This window comes from Leptonychotes weddellii, chromosome 6 (genome assembly GCF_054177405.1).
Source record: "Leptonychotes weddellii isolate Sample4059 chromosome 6, ASM5417740v2, whole genome shotgun sequence".
In the NCBI taxonomy this organism is placed as follows: domain Eukaryota; kingdom Metazoa; phylum Chordata; class Mammalia; order Carnivora; family Phocidae; genus Leptonychotes; species Leptonychotes weddellii.
In genome coordinates, this window is record NC_138374.1 from 85,314,609 (window position 1) to 85,325,101 (window position 10,493).

General features: G+C 36.8%; 1 pseudogene; it reads right to left on the bottom strand.

Annotated features, from left to right (window-relative positions):
* Nucleotides 1–9,071: 9,071 nt before the first annotated feature.
* LOC115943739 (ATM interactor pseudogene) overlaps nt 9,072–10,493 on the bottom strand; it is a 2,508-nt pseudogene continuing 1,086 nt past the window's right edge.

Consider the following 10,493-nt stretch of genomic DNA (forward strand, 5'->3'; position numbering starts at 1 on the left):
CAAGGGTATAGAGAACTTCCAGAAAAGGGAAAACCCATTGTAGAAGAAAGGGAAAGAGGCCTTGGAAGGGTGAGTGCACTTGAGCATTATATGTGAAGATGCCAATTTGTGTCTCTTTAAGCCCAAATCCAGTCTGGGTTTGCATGTCTGTTGCTTTTCTATCACAGAGACATATGTCACACTTGTCATAATTGTATGTTGAAGAATAATCATATAACTTCTGCCTTAGGAGATATATAAGAACTTTCACTCGTTACCAAAAAGATATGTGTGTATCAGTCTCTCCACAGATCAGGTATAATTAGAAAATCCTGTTGAATCAGATGAGAATAATTCTTGTGTTCCCTGTGATCCTGAGGAAACAAGAGGTTACTCTGCTCTTTACTGGCTAGTTTTCTGACCTTATGTTTTATCAAATCAAGCATGGTTTATCAGACCAATTGTACAAACTTGAATTCTTCTCTTTCCTGCCTTTACTTTAGTTACTCGGTTTCTGACTTGCAGTTCAAAAATTGGAAGGGGAGAAAAAGAAGAAGCCTGAGAATGATTCTTTAATGTCCTAAGGTATCTCCATATAGCAGTTGAGAAAAAGCCTAAATGTCATCCTTGCATGATTAAATAGAATAGGACTTCTAGGCCAAGATATCAATGAGATGAAGTTAAAGAGTATTTGTAAAATTGTTGTGATACTTATTTCCTTTCCTTTCTTTCTTTTTAAAAAAGATTTTATTTATTTATTTGATAGAGAGAGAGAGAAGACACAAGTGGGGCAGGGGGAGGGGGCAGAGGGAGAGGAAGAAGCAGGCTCCCTGCTAAATAGGGAGCCACAGGCGGGGCTTTATCCCAGGACCAGGGCTTGATCCCAGGACCTTGGGATCATGACCTGAGCCAAAGGCAGAAGCTTAACTGACTGAGCCACCCAGGTGCCCCTTTAATTGCTTTTCACTTAAAAGATCTTTTTTATTTAGATCAGTTACTGATTTGTTAAAAATGTAATCTTGCATCAGTGAACCTGAAGATTTTCTTGTCTTCAGGTGGAAGAAGTCAGCTGATACCTCTGAGAATAAGGGTCCATCTCTATTCTCATCCACTTCCTCTGATATTCAATTTGGAATGGCAGAAAGAATTCCATTCAGAAAGTTTGGCAACTTACTCATTAGTTACTCCTGATTACTCATATATTATTTTTAAAAAATGTATCATGATTTTTTAATACTGTAGGATATTCATATCTATTATGTTATGTATGAGGGCCCTCTGTTCCCCCCTTAAGAGACTGTTTTTGGTATAGAATTAGCTTGTGGTTATAGTGGGATGGACATAAACGGTGTGGGTTCATGATTTAGGTTCAAGCAAATTTAGTCCATGAGCGATCTACTGTGAAAGTTAGGCATGAGATTCTGTTGAGAGTTATAGCTTTTTTTTTGTATGGCCTCTGTTCTTTCATTCACTTAGTTCCATTGGTAGAAGAACAGTTTCCTTTTAGGTGATTACCTACAAATGGATTTTTCTCCTCCCTCTCTGGCAACATCCATTCTCTTTATAATGGAAGGTTTTAGTTTTGGGGAATCTAGCCTGGCCTTTAATCGCATACTTCAGGCCCCTAACACAGTAAGATAGCCCATCTGATAGATGATGTGTTTCCTAATCATTAGACTTTTTGACAAAAGGCCATATATAAATTAAATTGTTCTCAGGTTCTTTTAGGGGTTTCATTTTTTTCAGGGGTTTCATTGTTTGCCACCTTGGGCTTAGCTTTTTATGGAAGTGCCTGAAAGAAAGTTCAAAGACATGAAAGAAAGTCCTTACCATGTCTTTAGCAAATTCAGTATTGCCTTCACCAAGAGTAGCTATGTATAGGAGGCAGGTGATCTTTTAGAAAAATTAGACCAATCACGGAAGGGGCTAGGATTTGGATCTTGGGTTCTTGGGTTATATTTCTACTTCTTGCCTCATAAAACAAAACAAAACAAAAAAATGATTTGAAGGCTGGGGTAACAATTTTGTTTTCATAAGAGTTAATCCATTTATTTGACTCCTGATGGTCTCTGTTGATGATTCTTGAACAGGTAATTAACAGGTACAGTCAAATGAGTTGCCACCAACTTAGAAAATGTTTGGGGATTTTTATAAGAGCCCTGCGTCCTGTTGTTTAGGTCAGTCTTGGCTCAGCTATGCACATTAGCTGCTGGTGGCCCTAGCTCATCTCTTTGTAGAGACCGTGTGATTTGATGTGTCTGGATCTTTCCCATTATCAGTTTTCTGCCCTGGGGCATTGTTATTATGCATTTGTTTATTGCTCTGCATTTTCAGTATCTTACCCTTCTTTGGATTTTTAGAAATAGACTAAAGGCCAGTCCAGGTGGCCTTTTAATCTTGGGATGGAATCACTTCCAGATTGGGATACAGATTGAATCATTGTGCAGTGACAAAAGAGAATTTCATAAAAGCAGTTGGATAACCAGAGATTCCATGTAACATTAATTCACTCCATGCTTATTTAGTCAATGCTAACTGTTGTAAGCACTGAGCTTAGCACCTCAGTTTTGCAAGGTAGGGCAAGGAGGTTGCAGAATAAGACTAAGCTTTGAAAGAAGGTCAGAGTTGAGTCATACTCAATATATAGAATGTATGTATACATATAGAATGTATATAGAATGTATGTATACATGTAGAATGTGTACATATAGAATACTATATCTATATAGAATGTATATAGAATTCTGTATGTACATCTTGAGTCTCTTTGCCTTCTTGCTGTCCTAAACTCAAGAGAATAATCCTGAGTTGGGAAAAATGAATTTGTAATCCAAAATAACATCTGATCCTGATATTGCTTTTATTTGACTTTTGAATGAATCTTTTTAAAAAAGATGATTTGCTTCCTTATTATTTTGATTTGATTTAGTTTCTTAATTTTGATTAATTTGATTTGACTTGTCTTCTCTGAACATATTATGCACAGATTCTAGGAGGGACGCACCGTGAACTGGTTGGGAAAATACAATCCAGAAATAAACATTTGCCAGTAGTACTTAGCAAGGATGCTTGTGTACTTACAGATCATTCAAAATTACTTTTAATCAAACATCTTTATGTAGCTGACTATACTGTTGACATGCCTTAGCTATTCATTAGTAATTTATTTTATGGTTATATTTATAGGCATTTGAAATATATCTAACACTGTGTATTTGTATAGCTACTGCTTCTAAGTGTTTAGCCAAAGGTCATAGGTAAAGGAATTAAAACTTACTTGGTGAATATCTGACTTAGTGTATATGTTCTTAATGTGTGCATTTCTGTAGATGTGGTGTTGGGCACCACTGACATGTGTAATGGCTTTCCAAAACATAACTGATATATGGGCTCCTGAGTGACTTATTTAATCTTGTGCTTTTGTTCTGAGATATTTAATAATTTTATCACAACTATGTTAGTAAATCTTTAAGAAAATTATTGAAAAGTACGAAGTTTTACTTTTTATTTTATTTTCATTTTATTAGTTAGTCTACTGAAGTTCCAAACAAGTACAACTACTTTGGAAAATTTTTGTAGTAAATACTAAATCCAGTACACATATTCCATGACCCACTAGTTTTGCTCCTATGTGTATATGTCCAAGAGAAATGAGTCCATATGTCCATGAAAATACATGCTTATAGCAGCACTCTTTATAATAGTTCTAAACTGAAAACCTTTCAAATATTCATCTGTATTAGAATGGAAGAATAAATTGTGATGTAACTACACAAGGGAATAGTATTCAACAAAGAAAAGCAAAAATCTTTCATGATACTCAGCAATGATAGATTTCATAGACAAAGCTAGTTTGAATAGTATGTTTCCATTTCTATGATGTTCAAGAACAGACAACAATAATCTGTGGCTATAGAAGTCAGAATGGGATTTTGGGAGAAGTATTGGTAGGAAAGAGGTGTGAATGGAGCCTTCAAGGATACTGATAACGTTCTATATAGTGATCTGAGTGATGATTACAAGAGTATATTCATATATTTTACACATATTCATATGTAAATTTTACACATATTCGTATGTAAAAATTAAGTGAAGTATTACCTTTATTTATTTTTATTTTTTATTATTTATTTATTTTAAAAATTTTTTTATTATGTTCAATTAGCCAGCATATAAGCATTACCTTTATTTTTGTTCACTTTACTATCATTACAATTCAGTAACAATGTTTAAAAAATTTTAAATGGTAGCCACTTTAGAAAAACTATGTATTGAATAGCAAAGCACTAACTTGAGACTTTGGGACAAGAGAGCTGAAGATGTCTTCAGGGATATGAATAATGAATGATTTGACTGTTCTATGAGAGTGTGACAATTATTTAGTACAGTAAAAGTTTCTTTAAATGGAATTATTGAAGGGTCCCTTCATGGCTCAGTCAGTCAAGACTCTGACTCTTGGTTTCCGCTCGGGTCGTAATCTCAGGGTGGCGAGATTGAGGCCTGCATCAGGCTCAGCACAGAGTCTGCTTAAGTTTCCCTCCTCCTCTGCCCCTCCCCTCTCTGCTTTCTCCTTCCTCTCTAAAATAAATAAATAAATATTTTAAATAAATTAATGAACAAACGAATGGAATTGTTGAAGAAAGGGAAAATGTTAACACACAGTCCCTCGAAATGCTGCAATCAGAAAGATGACTATGGGTCTATAGAGGCTTAAAATCACATATTGAAACTTTTAATCTCTAAATATGAACATCATAAATTAGCTCACTGACAAGTCAATGTTTATCACTCTTTTACTTCCAAACTCTAGGAGGTTCTTGGAGAATCAGCCAGTTGCTTAGTCAGTATGTCATTTCCAAAAATAAAGATGGTACAATGGCAAGAAAGCTGGAAATGTGTTCTTCCATGGGGTCGGATCAAATGCAGTTTTCAGTCTTACATGTCTTCACACTGGTTAGAACACCATCTCTCTCAGTGGATAATGCCAGAAATCAAGTTTTGTCTCTTTGCAAGGGCCCGAAAGTAATCATGGCCGATGGCTAAAGAGCAGGAAGCAAAGCAGAATGCCTGAATAGGCCACAAATGGAAAAGCAGTCACCGAAAAATTAAACGTTTATTGTGTGATTCTACTCAATAAGCTTATGCTAGGTGGTCATTCATTTCCTGAATATTTAATTTCTGCACTATAACACTTTTAATCTAAATTTATCTCTGGCCTGTTGTTGTTACACTACAAAGGAAGGGAACTATTTTGGCTTGTGTTTGGTTTTCATATTTTGCCTGAAATTGAGTAATACATAACACAGACTATTCAGACAGGGGTTTTGGTCAAAGGTTTGCTTTTTAGCTAACAATCTGAAAAGTAAATTTATTCCCATTATGTTTTATCTGTCCTTAATTGTATATGATAACACAGAAAACTGAGGGACTTGTGGGAAACAAGAAGCACGGTGTGCGAAATGCCTTGTCAGAAAGTGTGCTGTCCATATTGAAGGTTCCAGGTAGTACAGCGGAGTGAGTCAGCGGGTGGGCCTGAGCCAGACGGCCTGGGGGCATATCCTGCTCTACCACTACATGGGTGTGTGACCAGCGGTAAGACCCAGACGGTAATAGTCACCGCTTTACTGGGTTTTTGCAGCAATTCCAAGAATCAACAACATAAAGTGCTTTCTTATTATATGCCAAGTAGTGTTCTCTGAATGTAGTTGCCATTAGGTAATAATGAATTGGGAAAATGGTTTCAATAAGTCTTGTATTCATTTGGTTTTCTCATTAGCATTATTTTACCTGAGTCATATCTGTATCATATCTTTTACTTGTGATAATTAACATCACTCACTGATAACATTAAAATATGAAGCGAGATGTTGATGTCCATATTCTGTAGACCCGTCTGATAAACGAACACTTTTAGTAATATTATGAAGCATGTAGATGTATGCACAATTTAATGGGGGTTTTTTGGATGCTTTAATTCTAAGCTTAGCCTGTAAGAGTTCCCAGTGAATTTTAAATGCTAAAAACATAATGTAAGGTTGTTAACATTTAAAGATCTAAAACCAGATGTTTAGAAAGAATTTTGAAGAGAAATACAATTCCACAGACTTGCATGTTATCAGATAGATGAAACATTGTTTTCTGATCACCACAATATTTGAAATGGTGAAGGACCAAGTCATATCTTGTGTCTTGCAGATATTCCACATGACAAAACTAGCTACACTGGCAAAAGGCTATGGTCAAAGAATATGCAAGAGAAGATTTTGCGTGGGACTGTGGTTTTTTTTTTTTTTTAATTCAAGGAGTTTAAACATCTCTGTATGATTTCTCTGTGTTTAAGAAGTAGAGAGAGATGGGGATTTATGGTAGTTGGTTTTAATTAGAAAAGTACTTCATTTTAAGAGCATAGTATTATTTATTTCAATGTTTTATTCCATGTTACTGTAATATTAATAATTGAGATATGAAATTTGGAAATGTAACTTACTAGAGCATTTTATTAAAATCTAACTTAATGCCATTTTTTCATTAATTTGTTTAGGATCACTTTAGATTGGGTTTTTTTTTTTAATTATTATTACTGATTTTGTTTTGTTAGCAAAGATCATCCTAAAGGCTTCACTATAATCTAAGAAAGGGGAAGTTGAGATAATAAATAAGGAATTTCTGTTTTCTTTTTTCTTTTCTCTTTCTTTCTTTCTTTTTTTCTTTCTTTCTTTCTTTCTTTCTTTCTTTCTTTCTTTCTTTCTTTCTTTCTTTCTTTCTTTCTTTCTTCCAAGTGTGGGTGAAGGGTGTGGGGGGAGGGGCAGAAGGAAAGAGGGAAATAGAGAGAGAATCTTAAGCAGGCTCCATGCCCAGCATGGAGTCGGGCACCGAGATCATGACCTGAGCTAAAATCAAGAGTCAGACACTTAACTGACTGAGCCACTCAGGCGTCCCAGGAATTGAATTTCTAATTCTTTTAAATTTCTCCCTTTAACAAAATATATCAAAAAGCCCAGGATTTTCCCTTGTTTTATTGTTAGTGGATTCTTGTGCTGTGTTTGGTGCCCCACTGTGTCAAAGGTGGTGTAAGGGGGGTGTGTGTGTGTGCACGTGCACATGCATGTGCATGGCTGAAGGGGCTGAGAGCAGGAGGAACCAGTGAGCTCAGGCAGAGCTGAGTGGAACTTCCACGTTGTTGTGGATCTTTTGCCTGTGGCTCTGCTCCTTTTCCATACCTGCCTGCATTCTAGGGTGCAGGAGAGAAGAGTCAAACCACTGAGTGGGTAAATGTGACTGATCTTACAGGCCAGGTAGATGTCACTCTATTTGAGAGCACCTTTCTCAAAATGAGGAATGACACATATTTCTTAGAATTTATCAAATGACCTTTATGTAACACACATTTGCTGTTTTGAATGATGTGTTTTGTGTCTGACTTGATTTCTGATATAATGATTTATAATGGTGTATGAATGGCAAAAGATAGCAGGGGATGATATCATTATTGAGAAACAATGGAGATCCAGGTGGACAGTAGTTTTTATTTGGTAAGAAGATGTCCCATAGACTTTTTGCACTTACTGGAAGTTCATGCTTGGGACAATCTGGGTTATGGAACCAGGAGACTGGTGTCAGGATCTTGGACTAAATGAGAATAAAAGCAGGAACCAAGAAGATGGTGCCAGAAGAGGTTAACCCATTTAGTCGAGGAACAACACTCAGATTATATTAGAACCAGGAAACACAGCTTTTTAAACTGAAGTCTTAAATTTATATTAGGACAACCTAGTGAGAGATGTTGACAGACAAGGAGAACACCCCTAGGCTCTTACTGGTAACCTTACCCAGTTCCACAGCCATCAGTTTCCTTCTGAGGTTGACTCAGACTCCCGGGCAGCTGGGGCAAAGCAGGTAGCTCCCACCTAAGCAGAAGCTTGACACCTATGCCAAGAGACTCACCCAGGACTAAGAAGCAGGTAAACTCTGTCAGAATAGACTATGCTTTATTTCCAAGGTTGACTTCTAGATTCTTAATTAGTGAGGGATTCAGATATCTCACCAATTAGCAAACTGTACCTGTTTTGTTTCCCAGATTGTGCTGAAGCTGCCCAGGTAGACAGGGTTGTCTGGTGCCAACCAGATAGTCTGGAGATATCACTCCTGGGCATGTTCAGTGTCAATGCCTCCTCTGGTCTGCAGTGCCTTGGAATGTTGTTGGATGCCTGTGGGGCCGGCCACCCTGCCCTGAGGCTTAACAGTAATCGGAATAGAAGAAGGTGGTAGTGTAAATAAGACTGCAGTCCTCCTTGCTTGTGTACGTGGACGAAAAAATCCCTGATAACCTCTTGCTCTGTAAAATCCCATACGAACATTCTTTACTTTGGAGTGCAGACTAGTTAAGATTTAAGATGTTTGCTGTTTTCTTGAAATAGTATCAGACAGTACAGAGAAGGCTCTTGGTTCCTGATACTCATTGCCTCAAAAATCTAGAGACGACCATATCTTTCCAAAGTAAGAAAACGGAGTCCATATCAAAGTTATGAGATGACTAAGGGTATATCTAAAGAGTTCTTAGAGAAACAGCACTTTGTAAATTTGCTAGGGGGTGGGGATTAGCCAATGTGTGGGTTGTTCTCTCAATTCTAGAGTTTACCAAGCTTTATTTGGTTTATTCCTTATGACTTTCTATTATTGCTTGTTTTTTCTCTTTTTGGAATAAGCTCAAGTGCTTTTACAACATTGTAGAATATAACTGCTACTTACTGGATTATTAAATTAACACCAACACCTTGCATTTGCTAGGTGTTTTATACTTTAAAAATATTTCATGTTGCATATTTGATTGTCTTATATTAGTAGAATATTGCTTATGGATTATTAACTATATTCTATAGATAGGGAAGTTGAGATCCACTGGATAAAGAACTTGTTCAGTTACATAGCTGCTAATTTAGGCAAAGATATGGACTGAAATACAGATTTCTTACCTCCACACAATTCAAATTGTTAGAAATTCTGAGTCTGGGAATTATGCTCTCTCAGCATCTCCTTCTATTCTTAAGCTTTTTGTTTAGTTTTTACTGTTTCATATTTCTCATTTTCGCTTGTTACTTTCTCGTTAGAATGTTCTTGGATGCTTTTTGCATCTGTTGTTCCTTGAGTGTGTTGCAAACCACTTGATATACTGCCTTGTGCTCTAAATATCTGTGTGAGAAACAGCAATTTTTACATTCTATAATTCTGCTTTGGAATTTACCTCTACCTAATCTCTGTAGTTGACTCTTCTTATCTTACCCTACTCAGAGAAGGATTTGCCTTATTGGATCTGGCCATTTATCCCTCTAATCTAATATCAGTTTCCAGCAAGACCCTGCCAAATCACTGGAAAAGAGAAAGCAATGCACTCTCCCTGACTAGGAATTAGGAAACAAAACCCTTGCCATGACTCTGCATTTAGACGGTGAGCAAGTTATTTAGTTTCTTTCGTGTGCGATTTCAATAGATTTTAAGAAACTGCAACTTCAAGTTATGTTTGTTGGATATTTAATGTCTAGCGTTTGATGCATCAGCTTAACTATTTATGTCACATGGAATACCATATAACATACATACTTTTCTAAAAGTTCTGAATTAACTACAAACACCATTGTGGACTGATTAAATTATCATTTAAACATGGTTTTGGTTACATAATAAATATAGAGCACATTGGCTTTCTACTGTGTCTTGACATGACTCTGTCAAATTATATAAGTTCTTATCTCTCAGTTTTGACTTGAGTTTAGTTGTAGAATCACAACTAAGTCAGCAAATCTTTGAATACTTTCCTAAATTGCATCACCATTAGCTGTGGAGTTTTTAAGAAAATGTATATTCCAGGGCTTTATCCTAGAGAAAAATGACATTTCAAAGTGGAGAGTAGGAACCTTTGTTTAAGAAGCCACCTAGGTCATTCTGATGTATAGCTAAGGGTGAAAACTATTTTTTGAAGGTTATGGGGGTGGGAGTGCTTCTGAGGTAAACGAAGTCGTGTAAACAAGGCTCACTTATTCAGCAGACATGTACTGAATGCATGCCCGTGGCTTATTGATCGTTGTGGGAGGGACTGAAGCACACAATAGGATAGCTTCAGCCTGAAGGTGCTGGTATTGTAGTGAGAATTACCCCAACAAATTCTTTATGGTGTGTATATTATAGTAGGAGAGTGTACAGTCTTATGACACTAAAGAAGAGGGTCCTAAGTCAGCCCTGATGAGACTTGTATGAGAGGTGGGAGGAGGTCCAGGAAAAGCATCCTAGGGGAATGATACTTGAACATCCTGTCCGGGGAGTTGTCTGAGCTTGTCCTTTCGACAATAGAAATTAGAGCAGAAAAATACAGGGCCATTAAATGTCTGTTAAGAGGAATGGCATGGTGAAAGCAGCCTTTAAAGGATGGTGGTCTGAGAGCAGGACTGGGGCCCTAGAGGCAGAAAACTCCCACACTGTGTGAGTAGGTGAAAAGAACTTGCACCAAGGTGGTGGTAGTC